The sequence below is a fragment of the Antechinus flavipes genome, chromosome 5 (genome assembly GCF_016432865.1).
Source record: "Antechinus flavipes isolate AdamAnt ecotype Samford, QLD, Australia chromosome 5, AdamAnt_v2, whole genome shotgun sequence".
Lineage (NCBI taxonomy): Eukaryota > Metazoa > Chordata > Mammalia > Dasyuromorphia > Dasyuridae > Antechinus > Antechinus flavipes.
In genome coordinates, this window is record NC_067402.1 from 201,155,532 (window position 1) to 201,173,942 (window position 18,411).

Consider the following 18,411-nt stretch of genomic DNA (forward strand, 5'->3'; position numbering starts at 1 on the left):
ATAACTGGTATTTGGAGAGAATAGAGACAAATTTTAGAGATGAAGGTTGTGATCTTTTCTTCCCATTAAAAAAAAAAAAGATCAGCAACTGTGATGGATTTGGCTCTTTTCAACAATGAGGTAATTGAGGGTAATTCTAAGACTGGTGATGGAGAGAGCCATCTGCATCCAGAGAGCAGACTATGAGGAGTGAATGTGGATCACAACAGTATTTTTATTTTTATTGTTGTTGTTTGCTTGTTTTTTTTTCCCATTTTTTGATCTGATTTTTCTTATCTAGCACAATAAATGTGGAAATATGTTTAGAAGAATTGCACATGTTTAACCTATATTGGATTATTTGCTATTTAGGGAAGAGGGGTAGGGGGAAAGGAGGGAGAAAAATTTGGAACACAAAGTTTCTGGAGGGCAAGTGTTGAAAACTACCTTTACATAAATTTTGAAAATAAAATAACTATTATTAAAATAGAGATCAGAAATATATCTTGAACTTAAAAATTGCATTCATTAGACTAATGCTATTTGAGGGACAGATAAATATAATTCTATCTTGAAATGTACTTTTTCTAAGACTAGAGTGATTAACCTCTGGCCCTAACCTCCTGCTTTCTCTTCTGGAAGGAATAGAAATAGAATAAAGAACAAGAGAGAACAAAAATATATTTTTTGACTTCCTGTGAACCATGTATATGCTACCCATTGTTACACATATAAAAGATAATTTGGAAATTATTGATAGAAGGCACTAGAATTAAAATGAGTTGGGAAAGACCTCTTGTTGAAGTGGACTTTATTTAGGACTTGAAGGAAACTAAGAGACAGAGATGAGGAAGGAGAACATTCTAAGTATGGAGGATAACCAGTGAAATGCATTAGGAGCATATATGGAACAGCACAAAGACCAGTATCACTGGATCTCAGAGTATGAGGTGGTATAAGACTCTCTCTCTCTTTCTCTCTCTGTAATGGGGGTGGATATAATGAAGGACTTTGAATGCCTAAAAAAGGGTTCAATATTTTTTCTTATAGGTGATTAGGAACTACCGGAATGGAAGAATGACGTGATCAGATCTGTGCTTTAGGAAGATCACTTTGATAGCTGAATGTAGGATGGACTGAAGTGGGGAGAGGCTTTTGGCAGAGAGGCCAAACAGCAGACTGTTGGATTAAGTTCAGCTAAGAAGTGATGAGGGATTATACCTGGATAGTAACCATGTAAAGAGGAGGAGAAGGAAGTATCTGTGAGAGATGTTATGAAGATAAAATGGACAGATTTTGGCAACAGATTGAATATTGTGAGGAGTAAAATAGAATGAGGAGTCAAGGATGACCGCAGATTGTGAACCTGCAGGATTGGGAGGACAATGGTACCTTGAATAGGGAAAAGAAGTTAAGGGAGAGTTTTGGGAGGAAATAACGAATTCAGTTTTAGACATGAATTTAAGATGTCCATGGAACATACATTTCAAGATTCCCACTAGACAGTTGAAGATTTCACACTTAAGGTGAACAGATAGTTTAGGTCTAGATAGATTTGAGAATCAATATAGAAATGAAAACTGAATACAGAGAAACTTATGCAAGAAATTATTTGAAATCTAACTCCTAATATGCTACTTTTCAGTTTACCTATCAATTTTTATAAAATAGGCAGTTCTTTTCTAGATAATTTATGTTTTAGATTTATTGAATAATAGTTTATTGAACCCACTTATTTCTATGTATTCCTTGTTTAATCCATATCATTAATTTGGTTTTCTATTTTAAAGTTACTAAATGGTTTTGATTATTACTATTTTATTCTATGATTTAAGTTCTGGAAGTACTATTTTCTCTTCATTCCTATTCTCCCCTCCCTATCACTTCCCTTGGTGTTCTTGACCATTTATTCCTCCAAATGAATTTTGTGGTTATTTTGTCCACATCTGTAAAATATTCCCTTGGAAATTTTGTTGACACAATATTACATCTGTAAAATGATGTTGGTTTAATTTTTGTTACATTGCTAAGTTCTTGTCTGAGTTCTGACTATGGTTATTTAAATTGGTTATTTCTTTAAGAATTGTTTTGTAGATATGTATGTACTGGCAGGTTGAGAGATATTCTTTGCATTTTGTGGTTATTTGGATTTTACTTTCTTTTTTCACTTTTAAGTTTTTCATCGCTGTGTAAAAATTCTATTGTTTTTTTGTAGGGGTATTTTGTAATTGGAAACTTTGTTAAATTATTGTTTTAATTAATTCCTTAATTTAACAGGATTTTAAAAAATAAATCATCATGTCATTGACAAAAACAAATTAAAAAATTTAATTTTGTTTCTTTATGTCTTATATTTATGTTTATGTATTTAATTTCTTTAATTTATTTTTTTGTTATCACAAATATTTCTAATACTACATCAATTAGAAAAAGGGGATATTCTCTCTATTCATTCTAGCAGTTATTATGAATATTTCTTTTGTTTCTCCACTTCATAATGTAATACTAACTTTTGGTTTTAGGTAGACACTTCTATCATCTTAGGAAAATATCCTATGTCTATATCTTAGAAAAATTTTTATGTATGAATGAGTATTGTACTACATGTATTAACTTGGTCATGTGGTTTGGGTTGGTATTGTTTTTAATGTGATTAATTATGTCCACCATTTTCCTTATATTGAACCACTCTTGCTTCCTTAGTATCAATTTAGCTTGATAGAGAATATTTTAGATTAAATTTCTATAGTATTGAATAGATTTTATGTTATATGAATGTAAGAGAATATTATTATAGTATATGAAATTATAAAAGACAATTTCAGAGAAATCTTGAGTTATATAAATGAAGGGTAAAGTAAACAAAATTAGGAAAACAGTATAAATTGTAACTACAGTATTGTAAAACTGAATAAGTTTGAAGGGCTTAAGAACTCTGACCCTGCTTTCAGAAGACTAATAAAGAGAAGTGATGGACTAAATAATGAAATGAAATATAGTTATAATGGTTTTTTCTCCCTCTTCCCATACTGGTAAGAATGTGAGAAGAAAAGTAAATGCTTGATTATTGCAGAAATTAAATTTCATTACCAATAAGAGGATAAATTCCTCTAGTCTTTTTGCTGAGATTTTATTTCAAATTATAAAATTGATATTCATTAGTAAAATCTATAGGTCCTCCAGTCCCTGATTTATCCTCTCCTGCTACAAACATTTAGACTGCACTTAGCTCACAAAAGATGTTTGGTAGAGGGTTTTCTTTCTCAGTTTTTGAAACTAAATTGTGCAACATAAACATTAATTGCTCTTTTAATATTTGATAACATTTTCTTAGAAATGTAGTCGGAGTAGTTTTTTTCTTTATAGCTACTTAAATTTCTTTTGCTAAAACTGAATCACTGAAGATCTTTTTCATATACTGTTAATTTATGTATTTTATGTTTTTTGAGAAAATTCTCTTTTTTAATTCTTAGTTTTATTAATAGAAAACTATACAGAGTAGATTTCTTATGTTTACTGTGATTTTACATTGGTTATTTTATTATGATAATTTGAATTTCAGTTTAATCAAGTTGACCAAAGTTTTTATTTCAAAGACTTTTCAAAGAATCAGATTTTTGTTCTTTAAAATGAGTTTGAATATTTTTTGTTTTTCAATTTACTTGTCTTTTAATGTCAATATTTCCTCTTTGTATGCCTTTTGAGGATGTTTGTTTTCTAATTTTTAATTGCATATTTGGTACATTAATCCTCTCTTAATTTGCTGATCTTTTCAGAGATACTATTTTTCTTCTCAGGATTATGTTAGCTGTCTCCTAGAAATTTTGGTATGTTGCCTGTCATTATCATTTCCTCTCCTCTCCCTTTCCTTCCTTCCTTCCTTCCTTCCTTCCTTCCTTCCTTCCTTCCTTCCTTCCTTCCTTCCTTCCTCCTTCCTTCCTTCCTTCCTTCTTTCTTTCTTCTTTCTTTCTTTTCTTTCTTTCTTTCTTTCTTTCTTTCTTTCTTTCTTTCTTTCTATTTTCTTTTTTCCTCTTCTCCTCCTCCTCCTCCTCTTCCTCCTCCTGCTCCTCCTCCTCCTCCTTCTTCTTCTTTTTGGTGTGGGAGGCAATTGGAGTTAAGTGATTTACCCAATGTCACATAGCTAGTAAATATTAAATGTCTGAGGCTGTATTTAAACTCAGATCCTTTTGACTTCAGGACCAGTGCTCTATCCATTGTTCCACCTAACTGTCCCCCATTATCATTTCTATTAACAATGCTATTAATTGCATCTACATTTTTTTTTGAGCCAGATATTGTCCAATACTTTATTAAATATCCATCCCTGAGCAATTTGGAACTATGCTCAAAAAGTTATCAAACTGTGCATACCCTTTGATCCAGCAGTGCTTCTACTGGGCTTATACCCCAAAGAGATACTAAAAAAGGGAAAGGGACCTATATATGCCAAAATGTTTGTGACAGCCCTGTTTGTAGTGGCTAGAAGCTGGAAAATGAATGGTTGCCCATCAATTGGAGAATGGTTGAGTAAATTGTGGTATATGAACGTTATGGAATATTATTGTTCTGTAAGGAATGACCAGCGGGATGAATACAGAGAGGACTGGCGAGACTTACATGAACTAAGCTAAGTGAAATGAGCAGAATCAGGAGATCATTATATACCTCAACAACGATACTGTTTGAGGATGTATTCTGATGGAAGTGGATCTCTTCGATAAAGAGAGCTAATTCAGTTTCAATTGATCAAAGATGGACAGAAGCAGCTACACCCAAAGAAAGAACACTGGGAAATGAATATAAACTGCTTGCATTTTTATTTTTCTTCCCGGGTTATTTATACCTTTTGAATTCAATTCTTCCTGTGCAACAAGAAAACTGTTCGGTTCTGCACACATATATTGTATCAAGGATATGCTGTAACATATTCAACATGTAAAGGACTGCTTGCCATCTGGGGGAGGGGGTGGAGGGAGGGAGGGGAAAAATCAGAACAGAAGTGAATGCAAGGGTTAATGCTGTAAAAAATTACCCTGGCATGGGTTCTATCAATAAAAAGTTATTAAAATAAATAAATAAATAAATATCCATCCCTGTATTTATCACCATTTCATTCTCTGGGTCTGTTAAAATGTGTTTAAAATATGTTTTTTTTTTAAAAAAAACTTATACTTTTCCTCTAATATATTGTCTTTTAAAAATAAATATATCATGTGATAAAGAGGAACATGTATATTCTTTAATATTCCCATTCAGAAGATGCCACAGATACCAAGTTTTACTGTTTCTTTATTTTTCTATTTTCCCTTTTGTTTCCAGTAGCTTCTCCAGAAAATAATACAAGAAATATATTCAGAATTCTGATGATAAAATATAAAGCACTCATTAAGAGAATACATAGTTTGCCTCCAAAAACAAAAACAAAATCCTAGAATGTATTTTACCTTTTATAGTTTGGAGTGATTGTAATTAGTTGCTTGTAAGGAGTAATCTATAGTATAATCAGAAGATCTAACAAAGACACTAGGACCATATGAATATTCTCTAAAAAGAAATATAAATTAAGAATTGCAAACTTGACATTATTTCTAGATATTTAATTATCTTTTTGATATGGGAAATATGAAACTATTATCTCACTTCCTTTTTCAAGCCAAGTGATGATGTTTCTTATCCATCTGTTCTCTTTTATTTGACCAATTTTACTCATCTTTATGAAAAGAGAGCTCTTAAAAAAATAAACAACATAAGTCTTTTATCTATTCACAGATTATACTTGACTGTATTTAACAGTAGATGTCAGCACAAACCAGTCTACAAGACAAATAGACTCTGAATGATATAGTTTCTCTTTGTTTGAAACCTAGATTCTGATGTAAGATTCTAAAAAGTGATGTTTTTCAAATTTGTTGGAAAGCCTTAAAAATCTGGATGTTAAGGTAGATTATCTTCTTGTCTTCAGTACTGTAGAATGAGATGTTCTCCTAAGTAGCTACATATTTTCAGTGCTATAGAATGAAATATTCTCCTAAATAGCTGCATATTTTCAATGCTGTAGAATGAGATGTTCTCCTAAATAGCTCCATATTTTCAGTGCTGTAGAATGAGATGTTCTCCTAAATAATTCCATATTTTCAGTGTTATAGAATGAGCTTAAATAGCTCCATATCTCTCATTTGTGAAGCAAGTTGGGAAATGTATGAGAAAATCCTCTCCTGTTCAATACTCTCTCTTCTTTGTTGCTTTTTGATGCTACTTTCTCTTGGTCTCTTCTTACCTGTCTCCCTAGTCCTTTGATTGCTCATCATTCGTACCATATCATCTACCTGCAAATGTACCACAATACTTCCTCCTGAGAGCTATTCTTTTAATGCTTTTTAATTAGGTTAATTAATTACATTAGGAGTTTAATGATCACTACTACAAATATGTGACGCTCCAAAGGACATGAGATCAAGAATACTCAAGAGGCTAGCAAGGAGTACAAGTGTTCCCACCTTCGTTTCTTCCAGTTCTCTATGTCCTGAGAGAGTGATGAACTTTGACTGAAGTGGAATTGGTGAGAGAAAAGGAAGTCATTGTGGGCATGCTATCTGTATTTTACTCAAGTGGTGGCTATGATATACTGATAGGGGGTATCTCCCTTTTCCTGGGATTATTATTGTTATTATTATTATTATTGTTTTTTTTGCTGACTATAGTCAACCAAGGAACTAAGGTGAGTTACTGACAAGATATGAATCAGAAAGCTTTGGAAATCATTGCTCTTTCTCTTATTGATCCTTTGACCACTTCCTTACTATTTTACTTTCTGACAACACAAGAAGGATGGAAGGTGGGGGAAAGAAAAGAAGGAAGTGGTGTTACTTATTTCTGCTTATGATTATCATCCTTAACTCTTAAATTCTTATTCTTGTGTATATACTAGTTTATGCTGTAAGTAAATCTTAGTTGATTGTTATGCTTTTTTGTCTGATTTAATGAATACAGGGAGTGAGACAGTATTTTAGGAAGGAGTTTGGGGAAAGTGATCTAAGCTTAATTGACCCAATATCATCAAGGTTAACATATAAGTACACAATTGTCAAGCACAGAGCAAGGATGCATACAGATCATTCTGATGAATACTTTTTTGTTCTCTTTGGTCTTCTATCTCTCCATAGAGACAACATCCTAAGAGTGGAAACTTCATCTTTTGTGGTAGAGTGAAGAATCAGCTAAGTTTAAGGTGGTGAGATCTCACCTCTGATTTTTAATGTGCTGATGGGGATGCAAAAGGCCATGGCACCAATGCAGAGGCTTCTCTTACATATGAGGCAAAGAAATCTTTGTGTTCCAGTTATTCACGTGGCAAGAACTATTGGGCTCTATTCCCAAGTCCCCATGCAGCCTAGCCAAGAGACTGAAAATTTGAAATTTAAATTTTTGAATAGAATAGAATCTTTGAAACTTTATGAGCATCACATGGCTTATTTCCTTCTTTATAATGTTTGCAGGCTTGGCCTTGCCTGACCCTTTTGGACTTCAATTTGTAATTAATTTACGTTGGTTAAACTTTTGAATGAAATAATTGTAATCAATGTTCATTAAATTTCTGTTGTACATTTCTCATTTTTAATATTCAATATATTGTTTAATTCATTGTTAAATTTTATATTTCATACAATGTATATTTCTTATTTTAATTTATCTATTTATTAAGAGTTATCCTTTCCACATCATAGGGAATTAGGAGCTCTCCTTTTCACTCCTTTTTCACCATCACAGTCTGGAAAATCTGCATAAAATTTTTGGCACTCTTCTGTAGCAGAGAAGAAATCTGCATTTTTTTTTGTTTATAATATCTTATTAGATTTAAGTATTTAGTCATAGGCTCTGTGACATCCAATAACCTTAGCATTCCACCTGTGGCTTTCACAAAACTCTCCCCAAATTCCTATTTAATTCTTATGCTGACCAAATTTAAGTCATTTATGGTCATATAAAATGCTCTAAATCACTATTCATTAGAGAAATTTTAAGTTAAATCAACTCTGAAGTACCATTTCACAACTCTCAGACTGGCTAAGATGACAGGAAAAAATGATGATGACTATTAGAAGGATTGTGGGGAAACCGGGGCACTGATTCAACCATTCTGGAGAGCAATTTGAGACTATGCCCAAAGGGCTATAAAACTGTGCATACCCTTTGACCTAAGAGTGTTTCTATTAGGAGCCCAAAGAGCTCATCAAAAAGGGAAAAATACCCACATATGCAAAAATGTTTGTAGCAGTCATTTTTGTAGTGGCAAGGAATTGGAAATTGAGTAGATGCTCATTAGTAAGGGGAATGGTTGAGTAAGTTGTGGTATATGAATATAATGGAATATTATCATTCCATAGGAAATGATGAGCAGACTGATTTCAGAAAAGTCTGAAAAGACTTACATGAACTGATGCTTAACAAAATGAGCAGAACCAAGAGAACATTGTACATAACAACAGCAAGATTGTGTGATGATCAATTGTGATAGAGTTGGCTCTTTTCAATAATAAGATGATTCAAAGTAGTTTTAATAGACTTATGGTGGAAAGAATATCTGCATCCAGAGAGAGAACTATGGAGACTGTAGATCAAAGAGCAGTATTTTCACTTTTTTTTTGATACTGTTGTTGTTTGTTTTCTTGTTGGTTTTTTTCCTTTCTCATGTATTTTCCCCCTTTTGATCTGATTTTTCTTGCCTAGCATAATGAATATGGAAATATATTTTGAAGAATTGCACATATTTAATCTATACTGAGTTGCTCCCAAACTAAGGGAGGAGAGAGGAGAAAGAAAGGGAGAAAAAATTGGAACACAAGGTTTTACAAAGATGAATGTTGAAAACTATTTTTGCACATATTTGGAAAAATAAAAAGCTATTGTAAAAATTAAAAAAAGAAAATACTTTGTAAGCCAAAAAAAATTATGTAGACACAGTCTGTAACTATTGTCCCATATATTATGCATGTGAACTATTGCTCTGTTCCTTTCTCCACCCCCACTCTCTTCATAATTAGGTAGCTAAAACTACCTAGCTATTCTAATTTTGAAACCAGCCTTGAAGACCTCAATAAATTAAACTTTCTGTAGTATGACTAATATGAGATAATTCCATGAACAATTGACTAGTCACCCTACAGAATATAGGAAAGAAATATATGAACTATAATAGGTAGTGAATGCTATACTTGAACAGATGACTAAAATTCTAACATCACCTACCATTTCACATAGATGAAAGAAGTCAAAAGATAGCTTCCTTAAAATATAATGTGAGTGGGAAATCTTTGATCTTGGATAATAAAGTTGGGGACTGGATGACAAGATAATAGTTCTTATAAACATAAAAATTGTTTTGACTTGATTCAATGTTCCATGTTAATTTAATTATATTAACAATAATTTCTTTGGCAATATGCATTGTATTTTAAGGTATTGCTTAGGTGAGGCAGAGCCAAGATTGCAGAAAAAAGGTAGGAAGGCAGGGAATTACTTGAGTTCTCCTAAATCTCCCAACAACTGAAAACCAAGTCTGGAGTAATAGAACCCAGAAAAATGGGATGAAATACTTTTCTAGCCCAAGACAATTTAGAAAGTTGGCAGAAATGGTCCCTTGTGTGAGTGAAACTGAGTGTGAAGTACAGTCCAGAGTAGGCTCCTCCAATATAAGCTCCACCAGTACAAATGGAGCCTCAGCAAACTAGTAATTTGCTACTACTAGTAGTAGCTGGTAGTACTACTAGCAAACTAGTAGTAGTTGGGGGCAACTGAATCAGTGATAGCAATGGATCTAGACTTTTAAGACCGCAGACTTTGCATCAGAAGGAGATTACAGGGGACTCTTTGCTGGCCCCAGGGACATGATTCTGTTGCTTCCCCATATTCTAGCTCAGGTTACAGTCCTGGATCTCAGTCTCAGGGTGAAGAGGAGCATTAGTACACCAGAACTTGTGACTGTAGGAGAGCAGGGATCCTAGTCACAGTTGCAGGGCAGAAAAAATGTGTGTGATAATTCATGGATCAGAGCACAGGACAAGAGAGTAGTAAACATATTCTCTCTAGATCCTACCACTTTAAAGAACCAAAAACTTAGTTTCCCAGAATTATCTCTGAAAATGGTCCCACAAAAAAGACAGTATCTCATCCATCTTGGAAGCAGATTCCCTTACTTTAGTATGAAGTTAAGAGTCAGTAAATAGGCTGGAAAAATGAACAAACAATAGAAAAAGATCCTGACTACACAAAACTACTATGATGATAGGGAAGTGGGAAGTGGGAAAACACCCATTCAGAAGAAGGCAACAAAGTCAAAACTGCTACATCCAATGGGTCAAGGAAAAAATGAATTGGTCTCAGGCCATGGAAGATATCAATTTTTAAAAAAATCAAATAAGAAAGATAGAGGAAAGATTGGGAAGCGAAATGAGAGTAGTGCAAGAAAATAATCAAGAAAGAATAAAGAATTTGGTAAAGGAGACACAAAAAACACTAAAACAAATAGCATCTTAAAAAACAGATTATATTAAATGGTAAAAAAGGCATAAAATTTCAGTTAAGAGAAGAGCTTCTTAGAAATCAGAATTGCCAAAATAGAAAAAGAGGTACAAAAGCTGACAGAAGAAAATAATTTCTTAAAAATTAGAATTGGGTAAGTGGAAGGTAATGACTTTATGAGACATCAAAAACAATTAAACAAAATCAAAATAATGAAAAAACAAAAAAACCCTATGAAAATGTGAAATATCTCAGTGAGAAAAAAACTGATCTGGAAAATAGATCAAGGAGAGCTAATTTAAGAATTACTGTATTACCTGAAAGCCACAATAAAAAAGAGCCTAGATCATCTTTCAAGAAATAATCAAGAAAAATTGCCTTGACATTCTAGAACTAGAAGGTAAAATGGAAATCAAAAGAATACATTCCTTACCTCCCGAAAGAGATCCCCAAATCAAAATTTCGAGAAATATTATAGCCAAATTCTAGAGCTCCCAGATTAAAGACAAATATTTCAAGGAATCAGAGAGAAACAAGTTATATATTATGGAACCACAGACAGGATAATGCATAATCTAGCAGGTTCTACAAGGGTCAGAGAATTTATTGATTTATATTTATAAGCTTTATATTTGAAAACCAATATTTTATTCACCTCTGATCTTTTTTCTCAAGAATGCTTTAAAGCCCTCTATTTCATTGAATATTCCTTTTCTCTCCTAAAGGACTATACTCAATTTTTCTGGGAAGGTGATTCTTGGTTGTAATCCTAGCTCTTTTGCCTTTCAGAAATATCATATTCCAACAGCACTAATGTACTGTTGGTGAAATTGTATACTGATTCAACTACTCTGTAGAAGAATTTGTAATTATTTCTAAAGCACTATAAAATCCTACATTCCCTTTGACTCCGCAATACCATTTCAATGTCCATATTCCAAAAAGAAGGACCTATTATATATATATGTATATATGTATGTATATATATATATGTATGTATGTATGTATATATATATGTATATATATATATATATCACTCTTTTAGTAGTGGCAAAGATTTGAAAATTGAGGAAATATCCATAATTGTTCAGCCATTCCTGAACAAGTTGTTATATTTGATTATGATATAATACTACAGTGCTACAAGAAATGATGAGCAAGATGCTCTTAGAAAAACTTGGAAAGACTTACATGAACTGATGAAAAGTGAGATAAGCAGAACTAGGAGAACATTATATACAATAATAGTAATATTGTATAATGATCAACTATTTTTAGTTATTTTCAGCAATACAATGATCCAAGATATTTTTGAAAGCCTGATGATGAAAAATGCTCTCTATCTCTAGAGAAAGAACTAATAGAGTTTGAATGCAGATAGGATTCTTTTTCTTTATTTTTATTGGTTTTCTCCTCTCTGATCTGTGTTTTCTTTCATAATTTGACTGACATGGAAACACGTTTTGCATGATTGCACATGTACAATGAGTGACATATAAAAACAAAATATCTAAAACACAATATAGCAAAAGCATAAGAAATGTCATGGACTTTAACAATATTAGAAAAAAATGTTTGAGAGAACATCAATAACTACTGACATATGCCTACTCTCCCATCTATACAAAAATTTCCTGCCAGTTATCTAAGAATGAGTTGAAGGCCTTTTCTATGAAGGAATACCAGGGAATAATCAATCTTTCATGAGTGACAGTAATTCACATCTTTGTCTTTTCATACTTAACTGAAAAATTTAGAAAACATTATTGCATTGCTCTTGTTGTTTACTATAGAGAAGTGTGTATTAAAGGGAAAGAGTGATCAACAATGTTGAATGCTGCAGAAAGATCAGTAGGGTTTGAGGACTGAGAAAAGATCATTAGATGTGGCAATGAAGAGATTATTGGTATATTTAGAGAGAGGAGTGTCAGTTGACCAATGAAGCTCAAAAGTCAGATTACATAGAATTAAGAAGTAAGTAAATAAGTATTAGAATTATGGGCCTATTATTCTCAGGGGCAAGGTTTAGAAGGTACTTCAGGTATACCCATCAGGGGTACCTGAAGTCAGGTAACAGATCCATGTGTTAAGTTAAATAGTCTTGGTTAAGTCAAGTACAGGAAAGAATTCAATGCTATTGGCTATCCAACCACCTACTTTGGGGGAAAATACAAAACAAGAGAATCCCTGTGAAAATCAAGAGCACTTTCATCTTGCCACTTGAATATGCCTTCCTTAACTGTGTATGAATAATTATATCACTATAAATGATGGACAGATTGTAAGTCAAATAGAATATCAGACATTTCAATAAAGACAATTAGAATGGAGTCAGAGAATCTATTGGTTCACATATAGAGTTTAATATTGCCTGTAAAAATAAAACAAAAAAAATGTGAAGAGCAGCATCTCCTCCACACTAGCCTATCATAGTCCCTTTTAGATTCACTCATTTTTTTTCACACTCGTCTATAGATGAACAGTCCAGTGGGCAGGAACTGTAATGTGACCTAGTCACTTAGTCCATTATCTTGGCTGAGACCCATTCCCTTTTTAAAAAAATGCATTTGATAAGTGAAAGTACTTCAAGATTTTGAGATGAACATTCAGTATTTGGTAAAAACTGTTTGGAAAAATAGAAAGCAATATAGCAGACACTGAACATAGACTAATATCTTACACCATTTACCAAGATAAGGTCAAAATGAATATATGACCTAGATATAGAGAGACATTTTACAAGATAATTAGAACATAGTGTTACTTATCATACTTAGGGATGGGCAAACAATTTATGAATAAGCAAGAGAGAGGGATAGCAAAGTTAAGTATAAAATGGAGAACTTTGATTCCATTAAATTAAAAAGATTTTATGCAAATATAACAAATGTTACTAAGATGAAAAGGGCAACAGAAAATTGAGGGGAGATTTTTATAATTTCTCACATAAAACATTTTCAAATTTATAAGGATATGAGTCATTCTCCAATTGATAAACACTCAAAGGATATGAAAGGCAGTTTTTTGATGAAGAAATCAAAATAATTTAAAAATGCTCTAAATTATTATTGATTAGAGAAATAGAAAGTAAAACAAACAAGATATTTCACATCTATCAGATTGGCTAAAATGTTTGAAGAGGAAAGCAACAAATGTTGGAGAGAATGTGAAAGAATTGGAACACTAAATAATTGTTGGTGGAATTGTGAAATAATGAAACCATTTTGGAAAACAATCTGAAATATGCTCAAAGAGTTATTAAACTACTTATCTCCTTTGACTCAGATCTCTTTCCTGATTCTTTAGGAAAAAAGGAAAAGCAACTAAATGTTCTAAAATGTTTATAGCATCTCTCTTTATAGTGACAAAGATCTGGAAATTGCAAGGGTACTCATCAATTAAGGAAGAGCTGAACAAGTTGAGGTATATGATTTTGATGAAATACCATTGTGTTATAAGAAATGATGAGTTCAGTGATCTTAGAAAAATGTGGAAAGACTTGAAATAATCAAAATTGAAATGAGTAGAACAAAGAATACTACACACATTAACAGCAATATTTTTCAAGAAAGACTAAATGAATAAGTTATTTTGACTATTCAAATTATAACTATAAAAGAACACATGAAGAAAAATGATTTTTTGAGGAAAAACTGATAAATAGAAGTGTGTATAGAATAATTACACACAAACATGCCTATTTGTGTATAATGGTATCTATTTCCAAGGTGAGATGGGGAGAGGCTAGAAAAAAAGAAGAAAAATTTATATGGTAATTTTGTTGTATATTTGAAAGAAATAATAAGTTATAGATGGGAGATTTGTAGTTTTATGTACTATCATCTTTTATATTTTACTATGTTATGGAAATGCTTGCTTTATTCCGTAAACATGTATGAATGTAAAAAATAAAAAGGAAAAGAAGGAATTATAAATTTTAAAATGAAAGCTAATAGAAATTCACAGTTGCATCTATAATACTATCTACTGAAGACAGAATTGTTTTCTATTATATTGTGTCCTAGAGGGCCACCTAGTGCCAAGTACATCCAATAGAAAACATCAATTATTTTGTAGGAAGCTGATGCCCAAGTAATCTGTTTTAAAAAGAAATTATGAAGTCTGATTTATTAAGAATTGAATCAATATGGGAAAACTTTGTTTAAAAACTTTGATATTCAGAGTGGATTAGAGAAATTTGATAATCAGATATAAAAGCATAAAAATGAAACATAACATGAGAAAAATTTGAAATTCAAACCTTATAAAATGAATGTTGAAAACTATCTTTATATGTAATTGGAAAAAAAATACTATTAAGTGCAAAAAACCTATCTCAGATCTCTCTGGTTAAAGTCCTCCTCAGAAATATTATGAGGTAGACAGGTACTCACAATAAGATTCAGAAGGAGGCAGAAATGTAGAAGATAAGATAGCTGGTGAAACATGTTTACCAGGAGACAAAGAATATTACCTAGAAAGTCAAGTTTTGATAAAAGATTTGTATTCTGTATTGTAATTGTCTTGGATCATTGTATTGCTAAAAGTGATCCATTGAGAGCAGCTAGATGGTGCAGTGGACAGAGCCTCAGCCCTGAAATTAGGAGTCAGTTCAAATCTGGGTCTCAGATACTTAACAATTCCTAGCTATATGACCCTGGGCAAGTCACTTAACCCCAATTGCCTCAGCAAAAAAAAGAGAATGATCCAATGAATTTATCCAAAATCCATTTTGGATTCAAAGAATTCCAATGGAGTCTTAGAAAGATCCAAGCTAATTCATTCAGTTTTTTTTTTTTTTATCAAACATTATTGCTGTTACTGTGTCCAACATTCTTCTATTTTTGTTCTCTTCACTATGCATCAGTTCATGTAAGTCCAGGTTTTTCTGAAATCATCCTGATTCATTTCAATCATATACCACAGCCTATTTAACTATTCTCCTATTGATAGGTGCCTTTTCTTTTAAGAAGAAATAAGGGTGAGACAGAGTTGAAGAGAGTGGGAGGCTTAAATATTTTAATTTTCTTCAAGTTCTCTTCAAATTTCTACTTCCTTAGTGTGTTATTGACTTTCACCTTCAAGAAGGAAGATGGAGGAGGTCAAGCACATTTCAGGTTGCTAAAGAAAAAGCTTCTAGGAAGAGATGAGAGGAGCCAGCAGACACTATTCTGTTCCCATGCTTACTCTAGAGACTTTGGGGAATTTCTGCTTGGGTGAGATCTAGAACCCTCTTGATTGATCTGAGTTACCATGCTTCCAATGAGAGAGCCCCTTTAATCTGTATTGTCTTGTATATATTCTCCTATGTCTATTTCCTAGGGTTTCTGTTTTGTGATATGGATAATGTGTTTCTTGGATAATTATTATGTGTTCATTGTGGAATGGTAGTTGGAGAAAAAAGCATTAAGTCTTGGAAATAGAGTTTGGGGTCCTTCTTTATTCAGTAGCGAAACAGCATTCAGAAGCTAACTTGAACCTAAAACTGATAACCTCCAGAATAATTGTATTTAAAGAGTAGCACTACTCTTTGAGCAGAACAGAGTGGTGCCTTCTTTTCCACGTCCTTTCCTCCTACTTCCCCTCTTGGCAGTAATTAAAGACTATCTTGGAGAAGAGTTGAGGAGAAAAGGCTGGAAATCTCTATATTGCCTCATACAATATAGCCATACAATGACATCTCCATGCTGCATGTGGTGATAGCTCTTTCAATATATGAGATCTTATTGCATTTGTAAACACATAGATGGCATAACAGGGCATAAACAGAGATGATCAAAAGTGCTACATCAGCCCTTAAATGGTTTGGAGACAACAAAGCTTCATCTGTTTCTAACTAGCCATGAATATACCTCAGCATTGAAAGACTTGATCCCTTTGAGAATGATAAAGCAATCTCCTTTTTTGATAATAATTCAGGAGAGTAAATTAGTTTCTCCTGAACTTCGCCTTGTATAAAGTTTATTTGAGATTGTCTCAGGAAATGTTGGTGAAAAAGGCTTTCACACTTAACCCTTTCCTTTTTACTGCATTTTTATTACTTTCATATGTTACTTCAAGTAAGAAAGTCAGCAAATTGAGCTTGAACATGGTTCTCTGCTCTTATTATTATTATTTTTTGGCATAATCTTAGATGACAGAACAATGATTTCAAGATGGATATCTCTAGGCTTAGAGGTATTGAATTATGAATTAAGAAAGTTCAGATGTTGAGTTCTCAATTAATACAGATACAGTTAATACAGATATTGGAAGAATATCTTGTAGCTACTCCATTGTTTCTTGGAAAAGATTGTAATTGTTGGAGGACCTCCAAAACTTTGTCTGGCTTGCTAGAAGCCTAGACCTGGAGGAAACTGGACAGTACAAAGGTGGGATAAAATGTGAAAATGTCGATTCATCAGTCTTGCCAAATAATTTATACTGTTACTTGTTTAGCTTGTTTTGTATTAAATATTTATTTTGTGTATAAAAATAATCTGTCTCTTAATTGATTTACTTTACACACTGAGTAATTTTTACTCCATCCCTTTTGTGCGGCCCTATATATTAGTTAGATTTAACTAATTACATTTAATTGTTTTTTTTTTTTACTCCCTCACACATGGGTGTGTGTGCGCGTGTGTGTGTGCGTGTGTGTGTGTGTGCGTGTGTGTGTGTGTGTTTTGAACCAAAGAGTATAAGAAAAGGATTCTGCACCCCTTTTTAATATAGTTAGGTTCCCCATTTCTGAACTGGGTTCAGAATTTATGTGGGGTCCAGAATTTTAGGAAACTTTTTAGTGAAAGCAGAGATCAGAGTACCCCAGTATCTTGGACCTAACAATTAGTTCCAATTATTATATTTCTATTTTCTTATTTATGATAACCTTGCTTGCTGCTAAGACAATTTAAAACTCCTTTGAGAGCAGAAACCAGCTTAACTCTTTTCTTTGAATTCCTAGGGCTTTGCAGAGAACTTTACATATAGTAAGATGTTAATAAATACTTGGGGCATGAATGAGCAGAATCAATTTTATTGTCAATCAATAAATATTTATTCACACTACTATATTCTCAGCACTGCTAACTGCTGGGGATACAAAGAAAGGCAAATGATATTCTCTGCTCTCAGAGAACTCAAGTCTAATGGGAGAGACAACATATAAACAACCATACTAAGAAACTATATGTAAAATAATTTGGAGATAAATCAGTAGAGGGAAGGCACTAGAATAATGGATAAGTTGAACTCTTATTCAGCGTATATTAGAAATTTATATTATTATTCTATTCTATCCAAGTGCCTTTGGTCATCCTGATATGAGAAATCAGTTTTCACTAATGGGAAAATTTTGTTGGGCCACTTTATTGGATACATAAAAACAGTTTTGGAGCTATATATAAGGGCATGATGGGTTGCTTTTTGGAGAGTTGTCAGACACATAAGCAGGAGGATCATTGTTACTTGAATTGAATCCAGATATGAATATCATCTTTCAGATCATGGAACATCAAGAGCCTTGGCAAATGTACCAGAACTGGTTGAACCCTAGAAACATTTACTTTATACTGACCCAAATAGTAGAAAAATGCATGGGAAAATATGAGAAAGAAGTAAACACCTGAAAAGGTTTAACTCTCAGTTTAGCCACTGACCAGTTGTCACGTTACTTTCCATCTATATTTATCTGGGATAAATAAAACTTTTGCATGTGTCACAATGCTCAGTGGACAAAATCCATGGAAAAACTAAATAAATCTTTTTATTCTAGTGTGACTCTAAATGATTTTTATGAAAGAAACTACAGGAAAATTCATTAAGAGCAATGACTATGAAGTAGCAGTTGAAGAAGAAAAAGGAAATGAACATCTAAGGTATTTGGGAAGGTAGCTTGCAATCGATTCTCTGTTTAAAATGTCTGAGAAATTCTGA